We start from the raw sequence: 22,715 nt of genomic DNA, 5'->3' as shown, positions 1-22,715 counted from the left end.
AACACTGGTTCTTTATGAATCAGAGCTTTGCTTTCAACCTGGTTTTTCCAAATGATTAAAGGTGTTTCAGAAGATATTTTTTTCCCTATCAAGATTTAGAGGAAATGTAAAGACTTACACTGCATATGAAAATGGGGAATCTTTCAAAATAATGTCTTTACTATTCAATTCTAAACTGTCGTGCCTCTTAATGCAGGTGAAAAATAATCTTCACCATGGAAATATCCTTTTTTAAAGTACAATTTATAGACAGGTATTTTATTGTGTTCTTAGTTATGCATTGTCAAAGGATTGCTAGTGTTTATTAAACTTCTAGTCACTTGCTTCGAATAGTGCTTGGAAACCTTTCCGAGCAATATGACTTTCAAGAAGGTAATGAGGTTCAGCTGTGTCACAGAATTGTGGAATTAAGTAGAATGAGACTCAGAGTAAACACAAATGTTTGCAAAAGCCCTGTGTAAGTTTTTCAGAACAACAACTGGAAAAATCTCCATTTATCTTTGTGTAGTTGCCTTTAAACTGCAGTGTCTAATTATGCGTTTTGTGAGCAAGTCCACACCCACATTCAATTACACTTGAGGCAGACCTTTTTGTCAGCAATAGGTATAACTTCTAGAGTAGAGGAGCCTTTGAGATGTCTAAAAGCAATATGAGGAATATATCCCTTTTTTGGACCAAATTGGGTTCGAGCACACCCTTGTTAAGAGCTAGGCAGGTTAAGCAAAAGGGCTTAATATATTTGGGACTTGCAAATACATTAGATTGTCACTATATGTGCATTTTTACGCCCTTCTTACGGGTGGATCAAAATAATGGATTTGTCAAACTATTTTATCGCTGGGGTGTTTTTTGTATTTTGAGGATTATTTCCAAATTTAATAAACATGTTCTAACTAGAAAATGCAGGATGTTGTAAACATACTTTAATCTTTTCCATAAATTGCATTTTGAGAATTACCTTGAGTAAGGAATCCATGTTTGTCACTGCATCAGGATGTAGGGAAGGAATGGCACATACTCAACTAATATTTTTCAAAAAAAAAGAGAAAAACAGGGAAAGTAGGGGAGAATGAAAGTATGTGTTTGTGTGGGCTGGTTTTTGGCTCTGAAAACTAACAAACAATATCTACTTTTAATGTGGTTAGGAATTACCTGAAACATGGAAGAATCTTCACTGTAAAGCAGAGAAGTAGTACCTCTACAGTTCAGAGAAGTGCTGGTTATCAGAAGGAAGCATGTTCTTTTGGAGGTGAGATCAGTTCTGTGCTCTGAACCAAATGATTTTTCATTTTTTGTTCTGATAACAAGCTGGTAGCAAGCTTCACTGAACTGAGAAATTGTAAACTCTTAGAAAAGGCTGTCTAAAGATAACAATTCAGTGTTTCTCAGTAATGTATTCTGAATGAATCTGATAACTTAAAGCCCACCTCACCAAAATGGGAGTGATTCTTGTTGTCCCCTTTATCTTCAATTACGTCTAATCTGTTTCTAATTCAAACAAGATGATGCTGTTGTCAGATCAAATGTAGATTTTAAATGTTTTATGCTTCTCCACTGGGAATATTTTAAATGTGTGCAGGCTGTCTTTCAGGGCAGCACTGACCAAGGCTAGCAAAGTTTTAGATAAATGTAAAGGAAATAAAAGTTACTAAAAATGAAATTATTCATAGTTCATGAGATGGAACACATTAAATGAGTGGCAGCAAAGGAAAAGTTAGGGAACAGTCTCCTTGGATTACCTGCTTAACGCATAAGGCACCCTAATTCAATAAACAAGTTATATCTTTCAGGTTAAGCAGCATGGGTTTAGAAACAGATTAAAAAAAAAACAAACAAATGAAAACCCTCACCCTTTCGTTGGATACTCAAGTTCCTTTCCAAGATATGGATAAGAATAACCATGATTTTATGAACTGTTAGGACATTTCTTTCACTGTCAGTAGCTTAGAGTACTAATCAGAGTTTACAGTCAAAATAAAAACTTCAGCATTATTTATCAATATATATTCTGAAGTATTCCACAATGTGACAATGAAAAACATAACAAAAAAAGCTTTCCCAATTAGAAATAAATTTTAGAGAAAGTTTAGTTTACCTAAGTACATTGCATTTTGAATGTCTATTCTCATGATCTCTACCTTGAGGAATGAGTATTCACAAGTTTCAACTAAAAGTCAGCAACTGGTAGATTATTTAAATGAGCATTTGTTTCTCTGCCATGATCAAGAACTAAATGAAGAATCCAACTGTATTATTTGAAAATTCAGTTGATGAAACACTGAAATGATTGTAAAGTATATTCTGATTGCAGGCTGATTATGAACTTTGGTTTAAAGTTAGAAGACAATTTTTTATTTGTGCATTCTCTTTCTCCTTTGATTTGTCCCTGAAGTGTTGTTTGGACCTGTGGGGCTGAGCAACTGCTGAATAGATAAAAATAAGGGGAGAGACGGTGATGGGTGTGGTGTGGTTATTTTATTGTTTACTTATTTGGGGTTTTTGGCAGGGTTGGGGTTGGTACAGAACCATTGTTCATCTTTGTGTAATCTGCAGACATGTTGAAGGTGCATTCAATCTCACTGTCTGTACCATTGATAAAGATATTAAAGAGCACCTGTCCCAAGACAGAGCCCTGAGGGACACCACTTATCACTGATCTCTACCTGAACATAGAGCCATTGAACACAGATATCTGGCTGTGCCCATCTAGTCTGTTCCTTTTCCACTGAATAGTCCACCCTTCAACACCATATCTCTCCAATCTGGAGATAAGGATATCTATCCTGTGAGACTGATTGAAGGCCTCACAGAAGATTAGGTAGGTGACCTCACTTGGTCTTCTCTTGCTGACCATCGCAGTCGCTCTACCATAGAAGTCCACCAGGTTGCTCAGGCACAGTTCATCTTTAGTGAAGCTGTGCTGGCTGTCTTGGATCACCAGCTTGTCTTGTATGTGCCTTAACATTGCTTCCTCGAAGACTGGATCTTCCCAGGCACAGAGGTGAGGCTCACTAGGCTGCAGTTCCCCGAGTCTTTTTCTTCCCTTTCTGAAAACAGAAGTGATGTTTCGCTTTTTCCAGTCACTGTGGTCTTTGCCTGATTGCCATGATTTTTCAAATATGATGGAGAGTGACTTGGCAATAACATCAACCAGTTCCCTCAGGACACTGGGATGCATGTCATCAGGCTCCATAGACTTGTGGCTGTTCAGCTATTCAGAACCTGCCTTTTGTTTACATTGGGAGGGACTTTTCTCCCCCACCTAGAGGTTTAGGGATTTGAGAAATGTGGGAAGCCTGACTGCCAGTGAAAACTGAGGTAAAAACCACAATGATCCTGCTTTTGAACATGATGACCTACCTCCCTAACTAGCTTTGCCATCAGGACAACCACTAATGACAGAAAAGCCATTTTGCTAAAATCTGTGTCATATAGTGGTCTTTCAAGAGTTTGCAGCATCATTCCTGTGATTTCCAAAAAGTAAACCCAAGTCCTACTTGCTAGAAGAAGACTTTACTACCACTTGGCCTTGAAAAGCAATGCTATGAGAAAGTGTCAAATTATTCTGAATGTCTTTACACTTTCATATGGAAAACAGCAGTGCTGAATAAGAAAAATAAATGCCTTATAGATACAAGTAGTTGGTAATCCATGAGTCTGACTCCTTAGCTGCCAGATGTTCCCTCTGAGTTCAGAGGGAATTGGTCATAGCCTGTCGCTGCAGAACAGAACACAGATCACTCTGTTATACTGTGATAGATCCAGATAGAAAAGAACTAGGAGACTGGATTGGGTCCAGAGTTCCCTAGAGCTGGGGTATGTCAAGCCTGTGTAGCTGGGCTGCTTCATTTTTTCTCCACAGATAAGAGTCCCTGAGTTTCATAAGTTTTAATAGAGTAGAACGGCTGTTTTAGTATATTGTTTGGTATAAGAGCCAGGAAAGCCTCTTGGAGAGAAAAAATATCTTCTTGAGGTTTGTTAGTTCTTCCTCTGTAGGAGAGCCTTTGTCCTCTTTTGAACACACTAGCAGAGTTGATAAAATGGACCTTATCAGTTGAAGTGTGACTTGGGTTAGTCCTTTGGGTAGCAGAGAGCCCTGTGTTGAAGGGACCTGAGGTGTCATGTCTTGTGAAATCATTCTGTAACAGTGTAATTCCCTGCTTATCCAGGTAAGCCTTGTCCTATCCTAAATAGCAAAACCATTGTAAGGAGTTTGAAACTGGAACTTTTCCAAATTATGAAAAAGTTGAGATCCAAACTGGAATATCGGTGTTTGCACTCCCTTGGCCTTTATGGCGTCTCTGCTTCTCCGTGGAATTTCTTCAGTAACTCTGAAATGAACGCGTTTTCTCTTGTTAAAATAGAAGCATCCAAGTATCAAGTGACAGCAAATTAAGGACGGTTATTGACACCTGAACTAGTCATTGTAGACTGTGTTTATAGTGTGTGAAGAGGAATGAGGACTCTGGGTGCAGTGCATCTGACCTATTTGGATATGTCCATTGGAACAGGATGGTTTGCATTCTGTCCACTGCTGACTCAACTAGATATCCTCTAACTGTAAAATTAATTGTATTTAACTAGATTTTTACAGCAACTTAGCTAACTAGCTTGAGGTAAGACAGAGTAATTTTCTGCTAATGAAGATGAGCTTAAACATCCATGCACAGATTTTGACTATATTTATTAACATTCATATAATAGACTCTATCTGCTATAAACTTTTATCCCTTTGCACATGCAAAAGGTTTATGCATTTGTGAGCCTAACGAGGATCCAATCATGAACAAAAATAACTGAGGATGACAGTTGCTCATTCAAATTTGTGTATAGATAACTTTTATAGCCTAATCTGTGTGCTTTTGAATGCCAAATCCATGATAAAAAATAATATACATACACTTGGTGGACAAAGGTGGTGTTTAGTATTTTATTTATAATAAAATAGCATAAAATTATATTCATTTGTATTATGGCTACAGTTCTCATTTTTTGTAGCTGCCTTACATCCAGTGCAAAACAAATGGTTTTGCTCTGTTATTTATGTGGAAGAAGCTTGTTTGACTGGTTTGCACAGCAATGGTCTTATTCGTTGCACTGTTAAGCAGCAAAGTAGATCGATAAGTGTGTGACAAACTGAGAATAACAATTGGTTACATGAATAGGAATGAAAAAAATTATTCAAAAGAGGAGTAACTTTCTCAAGTTTCCCCTTATTATCTTGTGTAATTTGAGTAGGTCCTAGAAGTTCATTTCCAAAGGGCTATATGCAGCAATTAACCTCTAATTAAACAAATGAACAAACAAAAAACACACTTGTGACCCCCAAACAGATTTGTTTAAACCAAGTCACTTAAATTTGTAATTCTGTGAACCTGTCTTCCTCTTACCCCTTGCTGTATTTGAAATATTCCCACTTGTCTGCCACTTCTGTTATTAGACCGGATAGCAAGCTGTTCAGATCAGAGAGTATCTGCTTTGTATTGCTTTCATATTAATTTGCAAGCTTCATGATTTTACAAGTGTGTGTGTGAAAAAGAGAGCATGTGAAAAAGAGAGCATGTCTAAATACGTATATACTTATACATTTGTTTATAGTGACATGGTTGATGACTCCAGCAGTTTTCTGTGAAGTGTTGACAGTGAGCAGACCTTCGTTTATTTGCAGAGAAAAAAATTCCATCATCAGTACATTGCAGGGACCTGGCATTCATTATCCCCTATCAGCTTTATGCATTACTGACCTCCACAGGCATTTTAGGGGAAGACACAGTAGGAAGAGATGAAGGTCAGTACAGAAAGTGTTATTGCTTTTGCAGGCATGTAATGTGTATTTAATCATTGTCTTACACCATTTTGCATATAACACTTGGTTGCTCTTCCTGGTAAAATTATTGATCCATAAGAGTTTTTTTCCTATTTCAATCTAAGGGTCAGTGATAAGGAGCACTGTCAAGTTCCACTGGCTCCATGTCACACTATACCTCACATACTATACCTCACACTGTACATCAAGTGAAGCTGTGATCTTTTCAGAGTTCTCTGGGTGCCACTGCATCCAGATCAAGACACAATTGTATGCAATATTCTTCCTTATTGGCTTGTGCAGAGTAGTTTGTGTATATGAAACCCAGATTTGGAAATGTGATGAAATGCAAGTCGAATCCCTTCTTGTCCCATTCCTATAATCCAGCTGGATTTAATATGCATATTTCCTGTTTGTATAGAATTTATTAATAATTAAGCAAAGTGTTGGGATACTTGCTAACCCATTTGTGGTTACGTTTTTAATAAAAAAAGACTCTACCTTATCTAAAGGACATTAACACTTGTAAAAGTAAAGTGAGGGAAGTCAATATGTCCTTCACCATCCAGATTCAGACTATAGGAACAACAGGAAAGCAGAGGGGAATGTTTGAGTTTGAATAGACATCCAGGAAATGTTTGAAGGTGTAAAATTCTTTGATTATCTGAAAATATAAATGTTTTAACTAGATAATAGAAAATATGGAATGGATCCAAAATCTTAGTGAGTTTCATTATACTTCTCTAACAGCAAATACACTACTTTATGAATTTTAAAGATTTTTCTGATGCTTAGTGTGATTTTTTGGTGACTGGGGGCCATCAGGTTCCCAGGTTCCCATGACAATGGGCACTGGGCAGCAATTCTCTTGAGTCGAAGGCAGTAGTATTGGCCAAAGGCACCTTAGTATAAGGTGCCTTAGTAGGACCCCAGAGACGTAGTTTGGCCTTTGAAGGATGCCCACAAGTTTTAAATGTATGATTTGAACTGCAGCTCATTTACACTGATACTGATTCAGAGCGCAAAAATCTTGGCGGGGGAACACAGACAAATCTTTAAAATTCAATCTTCAGGGCAGAATTGCCACTTCTAATTGGACAAAATGAGGAAATCAAGTTAAGGGTCTGACTATGCTCTTCATCTGGCATCTCAAATAAATAAATACAATCCATGCCTGTATGATTGCGCGAACCTAGTTAAGCAAGCTTTAGGTGAGGTCCTAGGTGTTTATAGCACTAAAGCCAGAGAAACATGACTTGTCAGCAACAAACTAATACAGACATAAGCTGTGATTAAAAAGACAAAAGAGGGAAAAGTGTAGATTGAGTATTGTGCAGTAGGAAAACAAGGCTTTAAGTGACTGGAGAGTATTCAGTTCTTGAATGGTCAGGATCAGGAAACACCACAGAGGTATGGGGATATGAAATAAATAGAACAATCTGTGGGTATACCTCATGATTAGCACATGTAAATAGAACAAATATTCGAGGAAGGAACTTTGAAATAATGCTGTTTGGGTTTTTGCTCAAGTTTTCTGAACCTATGAACTCTATTCTCAAGTTGTTTAAGAAACAATCTGAAATTATTCTGTCTGTGAACTGTGCAATATTACAAACTTAAGACTTAGTTTAACTCACCTTGCAAAAAAAAGCACTAGTAGTTCTTTATCATAACCCTCCTTGCATGGAAGTGCATTAGTGGTGTCTGCACAAATAAGCAATGAAGAGTAGTGAGAAGAAAAAGCCTCACACAGTACCATGTGCACCCACAGTGTCATACTGTCTGCCTCAATTTGTACCTTTTCAGTTTTTGACAGTGAATGAGAACATTATTGCACTGGTATTTACAAGCACTGCCGGAGTACGGGGTCTGTCATTTTTTTCTATTCTGAATTGTTGTACATGGCTTTAAAAAGTGCCTGAGGCTGAAATGTGTTTCAGAGGTCGTCAAGGAAGAAACAAAGTGGTTTTTTCACTACTTTTTATGAAATTTGGCAAATCAATTTGAAGTTGGAGGAGTTCCAAACCTAAATGCACATTATTATGGATTCAGATGGATAAGATGGTTCCTGGTGGGGTTAAGTTTGTCATAGTGTCTTTCAGGAAATTATACAACTGTCTTTCGTTTTCCTCTATATTTCTTCAGCCTAAAGAAAGGAGGTTTCAAAATGGCCATTTAATAATCCCCTAGAAGAATAACCTTTGCAGCAGTCCTATTTTATAACATAAGAACTATGAAAACCTGGCCTTGGATGGATTATAATAGAATCCTGTCTATTGACTTATAGTTTATGATTAAGTCACTAATCTGGCTTCCAGCTTTACTTGTATTTGTTCAGAATGACAGGAGTCCCTTTCAGTGGTCATCACAGATTTCTCTTTTCATCAGCTTTTCCTCAGAGGTAATTGCAGCTGTACACAAGCCATTCAGTCTCCAGAAGAGGACAAAATTTATTTTAATGTCCATGAGTGCACAGTTACCTCAGAGATGAAGTTATTGTTGTAGAAGAATAGCAAAAGCTCCTTCTACTCTGATGAAAGAGTGCCTGACAAGATTAGGAAGCAAGAGATCTTCCTGGTATTTATTTATTTATTTTTACATAAGTAAGCCATGGTTCAGTTTTTTAAATATAAGTTGATTTAAGCTTGAACTCATTTTATCAACAGGACCCAAATCTTTCATAAAGCCTATTTATAAATACATTCTGTTGGTTTTAGTATCTTTTACCATAATGATTTTGCCATTGCAACAGAATTGCATTAACTGTCCATGAGAATGTTACAGCTAATTGGTTTTGGTTAATGAGAATTTTTGATATTTGTGATTTAATTGAAATTTTGAATTCAATGACTCCTTAGTCCCAAAGCAAAACCATATGTTTCTGCATGTTAGGTGGACTTTTTTTACATTCTAATCCACTGATTTACATGTAGGAGATACCTACAATTGTGGTTATACATCTCTGCAGGTGTCCATAGTGGAGTCATTTCTCGGGAATAAAGTCACTTTATACTGGTGTAGAGCACCCACACTGAGTTACTCAGCATAGCAGTACTGCAACATTGTTTACTGGACACATATTCCAGGTGATTTTTTCCAGAGAAGGTGTTCAAGCGAGAAGTTTTGCAATTTTTTTTTGTTAATATTACGAGATAAGCAATTCCATTAAAAGATCCAGTTTTATTTGGAATGATTGCTTATACTAAAGCAGGTAAATAATGTATACTTTTGCTTTCAGTTTCCCTGAGTATCAAACATTTACCTTAATTGAATTTTCTTTGAGATTCTTGAGACAAATTCAGCCATGAATAAAGCAAGAATACATTTTATGACTGTAGGAGAGATACACCTACTTATCTCAGGTTTGAAATTTAATTTTTTCTTTTTTGTTACTTGCACACCTCTCATCAATTAATGCTGCAGAAAAGTCATTGTATAAGAAGTGAAGTGATTCCCAATTCTGGAATGTTAGTAATTTAGAAATGTGTTTTAAACTTTGAAAACAAACAAAAAACCCAAACCCATGAAGTTAAGGATTCTGTCTCTATAACAAACAGAATTCTAGCATAAAGAATAAAAATCCTTAGATTAATTTTCAGCATCAGTAGGTTTTAAATGTTGAAACTGATATTCTTGCATTTGTATACCATACATATTCATAAATATTCACCTGCTGATGAGTTGGAAACCTTCTTTCCATCTTCTCTTGCCTCGGGCATTGCTTAGAATGTAGTAGGAGCTGTTTGTTTATTTTTTTAAATTTTATAGACAAGTATTAAAGATTGGATGAAAACTCCATGGAAACAAATAAATGATGAACACATGGAGATGGAGCTGAGAAGATTTGCAAATGTGATCATTTCCCTAATGAACGGTGTTTTGCTACTTGAAATAATCTCTCCTGTTCTGAGTACTCTGCATTATGTAGGAGCCTGTAGCTTGTTAAATTCCCTTCATTAGAGGGCTTTTGAACTCAAAGGATTTAAAAAATTGGGGAAACAAGTATTACAGCATTGAACTCCCAAATCTCAAAGTACTTCTGAAAATATCCTTCTGAGTTTATTTTTTCCTTCGATAACCAGCAAATTACACAGCTGGCTTTCATATAAGATTCGGAAGTCAAATTCCAAGATGCAGTCGCTGCCATGCTTACTTCTTTATTGCTTCTGTCTTTTTTTTCACAACTGTTTGCTGCATTAGAAACGAAGACCTGTCAAAGCACTATGGACATGGGGTATGTGCTTCTGAATCAATGGTTAAGCATCTGAAAAGAGATGAAGTTTAAGAAAATAAACCTTCCTGTAATTCAGAACCCAGCAATTATGACCACGATAGTCTTTATGTTCTGGATTTGTAGAATTTTGGATAACTTTATTCCTGACTTGTTTGTGCCTTTTTTCTAAGGCAAAATTTGTCAGGTGAATAACACATGGAGAACTTTTTTATTCTTCAACTGTGCAGACAAGCTGCGAGATAAACAGATGTGTAGCTAAAGCAGTAGGAGAAATGGCAGTAGAAAAAGATAGATGCAGACAATGGTGACTGTAAACTAATGTCCTAAGGACGGTTTATAGGAATTAGAGATGATCTGGATCCATGTCAATAACCCAGAATCTGCTAGATGTCTCTCTATTCATACCCTATTTTAAAAACTGAACTGTTAAATAAAGTCCCAGTGTTTTGGGAATATGAATGATCAGGGGGTGAAAGAACAGCTAAATGTAGAAGAAACAAGCATAGGAGGTAGTAATTATCATTCTTTCCTAGCTTAAAAATTTTTGCATGTACTGGGGACTTATTAACTTAAAGATATCATTGGTCAGTTCTCCAAATGTTGAGATGAAAATTTCACTTTGATTTGGGGCAGAAGGATGAGGCCACCGAGAATTTAAATATCTTATACAGTGTGGGGGAACATCAAAGTAGAATTGAAGAATGTCTCAGTAGTTGGGGCACTTTCTAAAGGCTGATGAGACAATGGCCGAGATCTGCTTAGTGGAGAAAACTGAATGGGAGTCTATCATATGATTTTGTTTGAATGTAAGTCTTTGAGTCCCAAGTGTTTGAACAGAAACTTTCTATTGAATTTTACACAAACTTTTTATAGGTTTTAGTTTTCACAGGAAAAGCTTTCCTACTGTATATCTTAGTATCTCCTAATATTTCTCAATATAAGAAGTATATTTACTTACCCTCCTATGAGCTTCTGTGGATAAGAAAGTGCTATTTATCCCTGTTTTACAGCTGAGAACTTCAATATTCTGTGATTTATCAAAGGTCACCTTCAGAACTTTTGTGAGAGCAAACCTTCTAAGTCCTGGTCAGAGCTCTTAATGTTGGACTAGCCTTTCTTGAAAACAAACACTCCATTTCTATTTACAAGTCTGCTGTCACCAGTGCAATGAGTTAATTTCAAATTCTGTAGATAACCTTAATATCTTATCAAGATGTAATGTTCAAGGAACTTCTTATTTAGGAATTGACAGACAAAAAATATTTTCCATAAATGAGTTGGCAAATACTGTGACTAAAATAATATCAATCAGGCCAGAAGAAAAGATGTCCTTGCTGGTGAATAGTTTACCAACAGAGTGATTTTGTTATGTGCATGCTTCAGATGTGCATAACAGACAGAAGCAACTGTTCCTTATTTTGAAGACTGGCTGTGCCTATGTGCTCAAATGGTGTCACTTGTATTTCAGTAAAATGGGAATTGTTCTGGTACACAGAGCTGTTTTTCAGATTAGCACTTAAGGCTTATGATGCTTTAGAAACACAGATGATGTTAAAACAATGGAAATACTTTCATTTTTACAGCATCTTTTTGCTGGTGGTCTCAAACACCTGTTAAGACAGTAAGATTATATAGAAAGACTGCAATATAGAAAGTAGAAGAATGACTTGACTCTGTTTGGCTCCATTAATTTTGTTCTTTTTTGGTTTCATTTGTTATTGCTTTTGGACTGATTTAGTTCCTTCAATAACAACTAATATTTCTAACACACCTACTGCGGTAGTTCTAAAAATATTTCTAAAAAGTGCTATTACCAGAAGGATTCTCTGATACCTGTGGAAGATGTGAGTGTCACTTCTCCATTATGCCACTTCCTCTCTGCAGCTGTTTTACTGAAAATCATTTCTGAGGGAAACTGTTAAAAGCAGGGAAACTTTTCATCCTAGATTAATATGTTCTTTAATCACTGTTCTTAGCCAAATGAAAATTATTCTAACTGTAGATTTCTTCAACATCTGTCAACAGATTGCAAAGTACTGAAGTTATTTCACAATGTTACCTAAAATTTGACAAGAGTAAGAATCTTGCAGTACCAACAGGAGTTATATATACTATTTTCAATGCCCTGTGTTTTTTGAAGAACACATCAGATTACTGAGCAGTGTATTTCCTTGCCTGATGTTATGCTGGATTAGAAAGATATGACACAAGTTATTCTAGAAACCTTAGGCTCCCTGTCTGGACCACATTATCTGCCACATCTAATAGGAGAAACTCCATCGATCCTGAGGTCACAGCCAATTAGACAACATTGTCTCATGGGAAAATGTGTATCTTTGTTGTCCATTCTCTTATCCTGGAATGATTTGCTAATTGTACAAACCATGAGTCTTGTCTGTATTCTTTTCTCTCTCCCCTCGAGGTTCACTGAAGTGTAATTGTATGCAAAGTGATGGAAAGATTGTTTGTTGAAGCTGTGTTTGTAATCTCAGAATGTAAAGACTTACCTTTCAAGTTAAAAGTGTCCTCACATACTGGAAATGAAATAACTTAGTTTGAGAAGCTGGTGTAACCAAATCCACCTAGGTTTAGGAGCCAGAACAAGTGTGTACTGATGTTTGGGCAGAATTGCCTGACAGGCAGCCTAGGCTCCTGAGAGGAGCAGGAAGAGTTTGGACAATCAAAAAGAATTTTTTTTTCCACCACCCGCCCCCCCCCCAAAAAAAACCCCACCCACCCAAGCCAAAAAACAACCAACAATCAAACCAACTACCCACCCAGCCCCACATCACCCCCCCAAAAAAACCCCCAAAACCAAAAGACATTAACATTTTCTGTGTGAAAATGATGCTTTGGGTAAACTTATCAGGAAAAGTAAATCAAGCCATATTATGTCAATCAAAAATAGCAGCTGCTTTTGACTGAGTCATTGACTCAGTGGCATGAGGCAGAAGTCACAGTGATCAGTTCATGCTGTTGATTTTCTTGGGCCTATGCTGGAAACTGTAGTTAGTAATTTTTATTTCCCACTCCTCCCCAATGGAACTTGAGTCTCTGCTGGATTGTATATGCCATGACATACCATGCTGTGTTTCTATGTCACAGAGTCACACAGTAATGTGCAATCTGAAATGCAGGCTGCCTACAGAATGTAGGCTATGGAGGATCAGAAGTTAGGATTGTGCAGATGGATGCTGAGATTAATACTGATTCAAAAGTTAGAGATAATTATTGGCTCAAAATTGGAAAGATTTTGTCTTTTGGGATGACTATTTAAAAACCAAAGTTTTGTTCTGCAAGAAGTTTGCTAATATAACTATTAATTGCCATTCTGAAAAAAAAACCAGTATCAGACTATCCTACCACAAGGAGATTTCATATTTGATTAACTCCAATTGGAGATAGGAAAGAAAATTAATAAAAAGAAAACTCTTCTTCCTTCAGAAAGGTAAATTTGTATTCTCTTGAGAGACCCTAGTTTCTCTTTAGCTCCTGCTAACCTCCTTTCTTCTCTATTCTCTTGTCTTGCCAGTGCACTCAGGTGCCTGATCTATAGGCTAGTTTAAGAAATTTCAACAGGAAACAAAGAAAAGTCTCGCCTTATTTTCCTCCTGAACTTTTCATTCCTGCCTCAGCAACTTCAGTCACTCACTTATAGCACTTGTGCTTTTGTCTGAACCCGAGGAGCAAAGGGGGCAGGGGGAAGGTAGATAGGTTGGATTTTACTTTTTTTCCACAGAGATTTTCATTTTTTTCTACAGTAAGTGGCTAATTTAACGTTTTTGGTAAAATTCAGGTTGTCTGAGAGAATAATAAAGTCTTATCCATATGCAACTGCAGGTCAGTCAGCTACAGTGTCGTCTTTCCCATGCTGCTCAGCTAGTGATTTTGACCTTGGTGTGAATGGATCATTCACTCAAGTGATGAGAGTTAATTTAGTCTTCGTAATAGCCCAGAGCTCAACCTTTTCAGAGCTGCGATTGTTTCAGTGATGCCAAATTATATGCAATCACTGAGTAATATGAACAGTGATCCACTGCTGTGTCTTTGGATGTAGGCCACCAAAATCACTCTTCTCATACTGATAGGAGGCAGGCTACAAATCCACTCAATGCAGTACATTGCAGAGTGTACAAGCCATTTACTACATAAATAGTATACTGAGAGAAAGTGAAGTTTTGGGATTTTTAGCCCATTTTTTTGTTCTATAGCTCTTTTCTCCTTTGAGGCAACACCTTGGGTTCCATCTAAGTGGAGCCATTAATCTCCATTAAATTCTTTCTCTTGGGTTCATAAACTTTTATACGTCTATTGTTAGAGCTTCGGGAGAGAGGCACAATTCAAGACAAGCATACAAAAAAATGAGTTATTTTCATCCATCTCGGCAAATTCACACAAGGCGTGAAGTAGGACTTTTTAGTCAAAGGAGACTGGGTGAAAAGAGAAGAATACCAAGGTTTTAATTCATAACAAACCTGTGTTCTGAGCAGGCAGTGTATTTTACAGACTGAGATCTTTCACAATCATGTAGCTCAGAGCCTGGGGTTAGGATAGAGGTAGGGTGCTTCAGCTCCAGGGTTCTAAAGTGCAGTCATCTGGCCTGCCCAGGTTCCAGGTCCATATGTTTTGTGTTTTGCCAGGAAGCAGGCAAACTTTAGCAAGACAGATCTTCAGAAGCAAAACGACAAAGTCTGTGATGTTATTACCACTTCATAATGATTTTCATATAATTTGCTTCCATAAGATATATATTAGGATATATATTATATATATATATATGCTAATATATATATATATAGAGAGAGAGATATTATATATTAGGTAAATAGTATTTGCATTAGGTAGAATATTGGTGTACTTAGAAGAAACTCTGCAACTTTTTTTCAGAAGAAAATCATTGGAATTGCAACAGCATGTGAGAATAAACTACAAAATCAGTCAAAACAACTGATTCGATGGATATTGAGACTGTGCTGAGGATGTTGAAATCTTCGAGAATCTAGAAGAATGGTTGGAAATCAACTGAAAGTCTGCAACCACAAGTAGGCACGTGAACCTGTTGTGGCCAAAACGCATCAAAATAGTAATTTTAAACAAAGACATAAGTCTTATGGGGTAAGTAAAATCTGTGAAACCGGAGTGGTTTATAAAATTTAAATATAAAATCTAGTGATCTCTAGAAGACATTACACTACTTGCCACTGTATCAGTCTACTGAAGATGTTTGTGTTTAAAATCCTATTTCTTTCATTAGTGCAAACATTCCCCTGTTGGCAAAGGTGAGATTCTGCATGAATTAGCTTAGTATTTTTGGCAGTCTCTGTCAGAAAGATTTGTCTTGCAACCATTTAAAAAGCAGATTTGTGCTTATTATTATTTAACAGCTAGTATAATTTAGAAAGACTGTTCCAGTGTCCCCATCCTCTTCCCTCCCTCCCACCCCCACAAAAAAATCCAAAATTACTTTATTGGTTTTGTTCAGAAGCATCACTTACTTAAAAAAAAAATCTCCAGATGCCTGGGAATAAACCTAATTCTTAGTGACTGCCAGTGGCTTTTAGGGCCATGAAGACAGGCACTCTGGGCCACCTTTTCAGTGTCACCACTCCCATCAGGATAGGGAATTACATAGCAGTCTGATGAAGGAGGCTGTTCAAGGATCCTGCTTTTCATGTTCCTCTGACACAAAAACGTCTCGTGATCAAGCTGTCAGTCCCCAAAGAGTTGTTGTTTCCCTCCCCTCCCCAGCCCCCGCATTTCCTGTAGTAAACGTGAAGTATATTGTGACTGTTTTGGAAGCAGAATTTAAAAGTATATTTGTGGTACTTTAAACATCTAGTAGCTTTATCACGTGTGCCGTTTCAGACTAGCATTCCAAGTGCAGTATCAGACTAGTGTTTATCTGTTCTGAAATTAAGTTCAGAACCAGTTGAAAAGTGTATTTTTGTTATTAAGGAATAAAATTAAAATTGTAAGAAAACAACACCATTATTAGTTTGCGAAAGTTATTTGCTTTGATTAAAAGCACCAATAAATGTGTCTTGGTTCTATAACTGCTCCATTTAGCACTTGACATATAATAGGTTTTTTTCCCCACAGTGTAATATCTCCATTGAAATATAATTATTTTGCAGATTGCTCAGCTGAATGCCCTTATAAACATGCTGTTAGGGGAACTCACCCCTGGTGATCATCAGAACATCATGACAATGTGCACAATTGATGTACATACAAGGGATGTTGTAGCCATGCTTATAGCACAGAAGGTAATTTGTTGCACAGCAATTACACTAATGCATTTTTAAAAGCATAAAATAAAGAATAATTTCATTTGTTGAAAAGATATTCTGGTGACTTATGTATGCAATGACAGAATATTTTGATTAAATGCATTTTTGTCCTTTTATATTTTTTGCTTTAGAATTAGATAATTACATTTACTAGTTAAAGAATTACCATTTAAAAATGTATAGATATTTTGTCCAAATATTTAAAGACTCCTGTTAAAAATGTATGCTCTAATGTGACAGCAGGTTTCTCATTAATTTGCCGCCAATTACTGATCTGTTCAAAATTAATATAAAACCTCACACTAACTGCAGATAGCTTGAAAGTTTAATATATACAAAATATAAAACAGCAATTGTGTTGTGTTACCAGATAGCTTTTGGATTTTTTTCTATAAATAGGTTTTATTCCTCTATCAATTTCTGAGGTGGAGTCTGTACTGCTAACTCTTTCCATGCCTGACTTCTGCACTGCCAGGGCCTATTTATAGTAATTTGCTGCTCCATCTCCAGACCGTGAGCACTCAGACAGGAAGGAGGTGGTGAGAGACACCATGCAATGTCTGCTTCCTTATGCATGGTTAAGCAGGTGAGAGATAGCTGTTGTATCTTCCATTCCTCCTGCCTGCAACCAGCTGACCTCCAAAAGGGGCACAGAGCCCCCAGTTTGAATGAGCAGCTTCATTCCAGAGTCAGACACCTAGAGCTTTTCTGTTTATTCATGAGGAAGGGAGAAGAGAAAAACTGCGTAGGTATGAAGTGTGTGTGCGTGTAGTGCATATCTATTCATCTGCTCTCTATAGCCTGTCATCCTTCTATGCATTTGTTGCATTTTAACATGTTTAATCACAGTAAAGTCAACCTTTTGGCAACACATAGCTGCCAAGAGCAAGGATTGTCCTGTTTCTCTGCATTTTCAAACACCCTCCCATCACAGGGAGTGACTTATTGTAAGTCATGCTTTTGCTGCAGACCAGACCCACCGTATTGAGGTTTCTCAGAAATCCAGTCTTTAAATGACTAAATGACCTAAATGTATAATTCAAGATGAAGTCCACAATGAATTCATGAAAGTAAAAACTGTTTTACTTGAAAGAGTGAAATAGAAAAAATTCACAGTAAGTTACCATAGTGTGCCGTGAAACCTTCTTGTCCAGGACAAAATGGTCTCTTAGCCATGTTAACTGGTATTCTGTAAAACTGAGGAATAAAAAGCAAAACCAAAAGCGACTCCAACAACAAAAAAATTGCTCAACACTCTTACAGTTGCTGAACAAAATCCATTATACTGAGTGTAATCACTTTGTTGTGGTGTGATGCATAATAGCAGTTGCATCGAAAATTTGCAGCAATTTAAAATATTCTTTTCACTGAAATTGTTTATCCACATTGCCAAAGCCTTTAAGGAAGTACTGATGTTTTTCATATTGTCAGGAGCAGCTGTTTCTGTCTGCTGTGGCTGTCTAAGCGCTAACTAGGCAGATGGCACACAGTAGCTGAGGTGTGTCTGTTGTATACAGGACCAACTTTTCTGGCTTATAGGAAGCACAGCTGCCATGCTATTATGATGATGATGATCCTTATGTATTTCAGACATTGGAGGCCTTACATAGAGCTGCATGCTTTGAAGGGGTGATTAGGGTCTTTAATACACTGAATAAGTACTTAAGTAATCAAACTGACAAGCTGTGTGGAAATATGGAATCCCTATTAATGAGAATTTTGGGTAGGGATCCTGAGGGGGGGGGGGCTCTGTAAAACCCAAATAATATTATTTGTCACAGATACAATCATCTCAATATGGTATAGCATGTAAATATCAGTGCAAAGTACTTTAACAACTACTAGATACAAATATGTTTATGAATGAAGATGTATGTTTTATGTCATTATCTCTGGTCAGTTATTTAAAGAACATACTGTAGAAAATATTGGACAGTTAATACAAGAGAAGGCCTAAGATTTTTGCCTCAGTTGGCAGAAACATGATCCGTAGAATACTGGAACCAGCAACACTTCTTTTCGTGTGTCTCACTTTTTCTTCTAAGTAACTCTTTCCTTAACATTCTTGTGTACTGAGATATAGCATAAGAGAGCTGGAAGGGGTAGTAAGGTGTGCTTGGGACTTAGGGAAGCTATGAAATGTTGACCAGATGCTGCATTTCCTGTTGATTTAAGGCATTAGTTCATTAGGCCACTAATCAAAACCATGTGCTCTGCTAACAGACCATTTCATCACCTGAGAGCTGGAGCATGCACATACTGTTCCCAGTTAACTGGGACCTGATCCAAGTCAATGAAGAGTTTCTTGTTGGCATTCAGGAGTTGTGGAAGAGGTTGTATGAGAATGGTTGTCCTTGTTTGTGTTTTCACATAGGTCAGCTAGATATATTTTAGCCAGAAACATAGACTAAGTGAAGATATCTTCACTCTATCTCGTTAGTGGAGTTTATGTTCCATAAACTATCACAGTTGTTACAGAGTTAAAAAAAATAAAAAAAATTGTAACTAAGGCTCCACCAGGTTGATGTGCATAGGTGTTTGTGTTTCAGAAGCCCCATTGCTAGCCTTTATTTTCTAAAGAAAGGGTTCAAAGCAGACATTGAGCAGACATGGAGAATGATTCATCACTTTAGCCCTGAGTTAAGAGTTGAGATTACTTGAAATACAGACTGGGCAATATTACCTCAATAGTGCTTATGTTGAAACATGACTGTATGTATAGCAAAATTGTCCAATTTCAAAGTTTACAGCAAGGATTATTCTCTGTGGCAGTAGAAATGATTTAATAAAATCATATTCTGCAGTACTTTCTAAATAGCTGCAGCCCTAAAAACATGAACAAATATAACATGAAATTAGAATTGCAATTGTGAAACTGACTTCTGCTTAATGCAATGCTATCACTGCAAATATAGTTTTGTAATTTTGGAAGTAGTTATAAGAACAGTAACTTCCTGGCACATGATAAAAACAGCTGATGCGAAAAGACAGGGAAGTTTGATCACTTAGATTTCACCAGATGGAAAGATGGAGATATGATCAATTATCTCTTAGTAAAACTGTGAGATCAATGTGAGGGAGAGGTGTACAAGAACAAAAAAAGGAGGGTGACTTACGGAGTGGAAGGTGGAAAGACAGAGCATCTTGATCAGGAGAGGACAAAAGAAATAGTCCGATTCCTCAGAAGCCAATGGAGGCAGACCTGCAAGCAAAGTACGAGGTGAGCAGTTTACAGCAATAACAAGAAATACTGCAGGGTTAGAGGATCATGCAGAGATGGTCACAGAAGAAAGCAGAGGTACTGCAGTGCTAAGGGAAAAGGTTTTCAGAAAGTCACAGATATCAGAAAGCACGTGGAAGACAATCACAAAGGTGAAGAAGATGAAGATCAAGGGCGGAGAAGAGGACTAATGAGCCTGGGAGATTTAGCTCAAGCAAGGAGAAGCACTGGTGCCTGCTAGCACGGGAGATAAAAGAAGAGAGATTGATAAATAGGAGAACAGATTTCTTCAAGCAGGTGAAAAATATCACTGGGTAGGAAGTGACAAAATCTGCTTTGATTGAGGCCAGAAAAATCTGCTGGGGCAAAATGAAAACAGAGAAATAGGTGAGAGTTCTTCAAGAGCATTTACATATGGTAAGAAGAAAGAAGAAATTCCTGCTTTATTATATTTGGAGGGAGTGCTGGCATATGCTGTTCCTGGGTAAGATGGCTTTGTGGTTGGAGAGTTGGGGAAGCAGCACTAGGGGAGGAATTATGGAAACATAATGAAAGAAGATGTACACATGATGGAATTTCTTCATGGAGCATCACAATCAAAATTCTACTGTTCTGTTTGCCTGTGTTCAGTGTTACACACCTGACTGGGAAACAACAACTTCTGGTAAAATCAAACCAACCAACCAACCAACAAAACCCTTGCAAATTCAACCACAGTAATTTATCATTTTTTTGAGGAAACTATGTATTGTGACATGAAACATGCTCTGGGCGTGGCTGCTGTGCTTTCTTTGGGTTCAAACTAACAGAGTGTCTTAGGCTTTTCTCAGGAAGTCTTCCTGGACTGGAAGTCTACTCAGGAAGTCTACCTGGAACAGAGGAGGTAAAAGATCAAAGGTGTCAGCCACTCACCCTTTCCTAGTATTGCGTTGTCTTTCAGTAGTAACTTCTTGATTTTTTTTCCTCTCCATGGGTAGAACCTGGGGACATATTAAGCACAGTGAGTTCTAGACTTCCAGAAGGATATATATTATGCTGTTTTGCCTGGAGTAATACTTTTCTGTTGATCAAAGTACTTTTCTGCAGAAATCTCTGAAATGTTGACTGTAACTGTGTGAAGTCAATCCTACTAGAGTAGTTCCAAAGAAAATGAACTGCCTATGAGTTATTTTACTGCTTACTACTGGTGCAATGTCAATCGCTACTCCAAATTTGCTATCTAAAGTAGCAACCATAGGAAAAAGTAGGCTATGACAGAAAGAAATATTTGTTTAGAGTAATGAGGGCTGACATATCTCAATTGCCTTTATAATTTTTTGCTGTGTTTCTCAAGCTAAGCAACCAGAAGACTGAGGCAGAAGCACGCAGAATCCATGTGCTATGTATGAATTTTCTCTTTTCTCTTGATTCTGTTTATTCAGTGTAACAAGAACTATGAAACCAATGACAGCAGTGTTCAGGAAACACAATTGGTATCCTTTGATAAAATCAGACTGTAGCAGTGCACTTTACTCCATAAACCTGTCTTTTGAGATGGAAGAGTGCCATTCCACAGCCATGAAACGTTCTACACTTCCAAGTTACACTGTGTTCTAAAATTTGGTCAAAATAAAAGGTAAGATGACCATAACAGACAGATATTTTCTTTCTTTATATGCATTATTTTGTGTAACAGACCCACCTCAAGTTTAGTAAGCTAAACTCACAGGTATGCATTTTTCAAGAGCTGGGCATTAGCTAGCATTCCTTGACTTCTATAAATCAACTGGAGAAAGAAGAACTTTCATCTGAGGGGCAAGGTATAGTTATGGCTGAGATAACTATTACTGAAAATTTTGTCTTGACCGTAACAGACAAAAGTTCAATAGCCAGTAAAAGCTGGTAGAAGCAGAATGTTCCTGCTTGTGGTTAAAGTCCCTGTCTTTGCAATCAGTCACATTACAATTAGATTGACAGTAGGCACAGACTTGAGATCAAGGCAATTGCAAACACCTAAGAGACTTAATGTCGGTGGCTATGACCAGTTCTTCTATAATATTATGGATATATTTCCTTTTGATATAGTTGGTATGCTTTCAGTGATGATTTTTGTATACTCCTAGTGCTATAAACTTTATCATGTAAGTATTCACTCTAATTTTTATGACTAACTACATGTTCTTTGCTTAAACTAGTTCTGCATTTTTATTTAATGGATGTGAGACTTCATATTTTGCAACTTAAAACAGTTATTTCCTCTGCTAAGAAAAACACATAATAGTCCATCAAGAGGGTTGTTTAATTTTGTTCAAGAATTTTTGAAATGAAAACAGTTAGTAAAAGAAGGTAAACCATCACCTATCAAAGGGGTTCTAATGTTGTCATGACTTACATCAAGCCTGGTAAAATAAGGAAATCAATTATTGCATTGTCTTAAATTCAGAAGTAATACAACTCCCTTCTTACAGTAATACAACATACATAATCTCATCAGCAACACTGGATATATAAATTAAGAGTATACAATTAATCAGACTATTTCCAAATTAATTATGTAAAGAAAAATCTGTAGACAAGGAAGATTGTATATAACACTACACTTCTCTTTCTGCTAATGATGCACTTTACGTAATTCAGTCTGATTTTAATTTTAAAACAAGGCAAGCTGTCTCCCTAGGGCAGGTTTAGTGATTAATTTTACCAGTATTTTTGGTATCTGAATTATTTTTGTTTATATAAGGCATCACTCTTGTGGCCTATAGTTTCTCCTATTGTGTGTATCATGGCGCTCTGCTGTGATCAGTTCCACTTATCTAGCATATTTCAATATATTATATGTAATAGTCTTTAAGGGTCTTTTCCAACCCAAATGCTTCTATGATTCTATGCTTGTGTAGATCTCTGGGGGTTATCCTTCTCATAAAGTCAGTCTACTTTCAAATATCTGTAGAATACTGTGTTTCCAAAGTCAATAAGTCCCTAAAAAGATACAATGGAGCCCTTTTTAGAAAGGTACAGTTCTCACTTAACACCTCACAGCGAATGAATATGTATCCCTTTGTCTATCATCAATCAGAAAGGATGTGATGTGCCATTGGAGGTTTTCTGCTGACAGGGTTGTCCTTCTAACATATATAGCAGCAAAGATACCTGTAATACTTCTTGAAATCTTTGTGAATTAAATTA

General features: G+C 36.9%; 1 long non-coding RNA gene across 1 annotated transcript; it reads left to right on the top strand.

Moving 5' to 3' along the window:
• The first annotated feature begins 937 nt into the window (after positions 1-937).
• Positions 938-21,269, top strand: LOC127471082 (uncharacterized). The gene is made up of 4 exons (XR_007904550.1): positions 938-1,249; positions 14,928-15,155; positions 16,175-16,306; positions 20,972-21,269. It is a non-coding gene; the product is annotated as an uncharacterized LOC127471082 (long non-coding RNA).
• Positions 21,270-22,715: the final 1,446 nt, after the last annotated feature.

The sequence above is a fragment of the Manacus candei genome, unplaced genomic scaffold, assembly GCF_025592945.1.
Source record: "Manacus candei isolate 608988 ecotype Guabito, Panama unplaced genomic scaffold, ASM2559294v1 h1tg000023l, whole genome shotgun sequence".
Taxonomy (NCBI): Eukaryota; Metazoa; Chordata; class Aves; order Passeriformes; family Pipridae; genus Manacus; species Manacus candei.
This window is presented reverse-complemented; position numbering and strand designations above follow the sequence as displayed.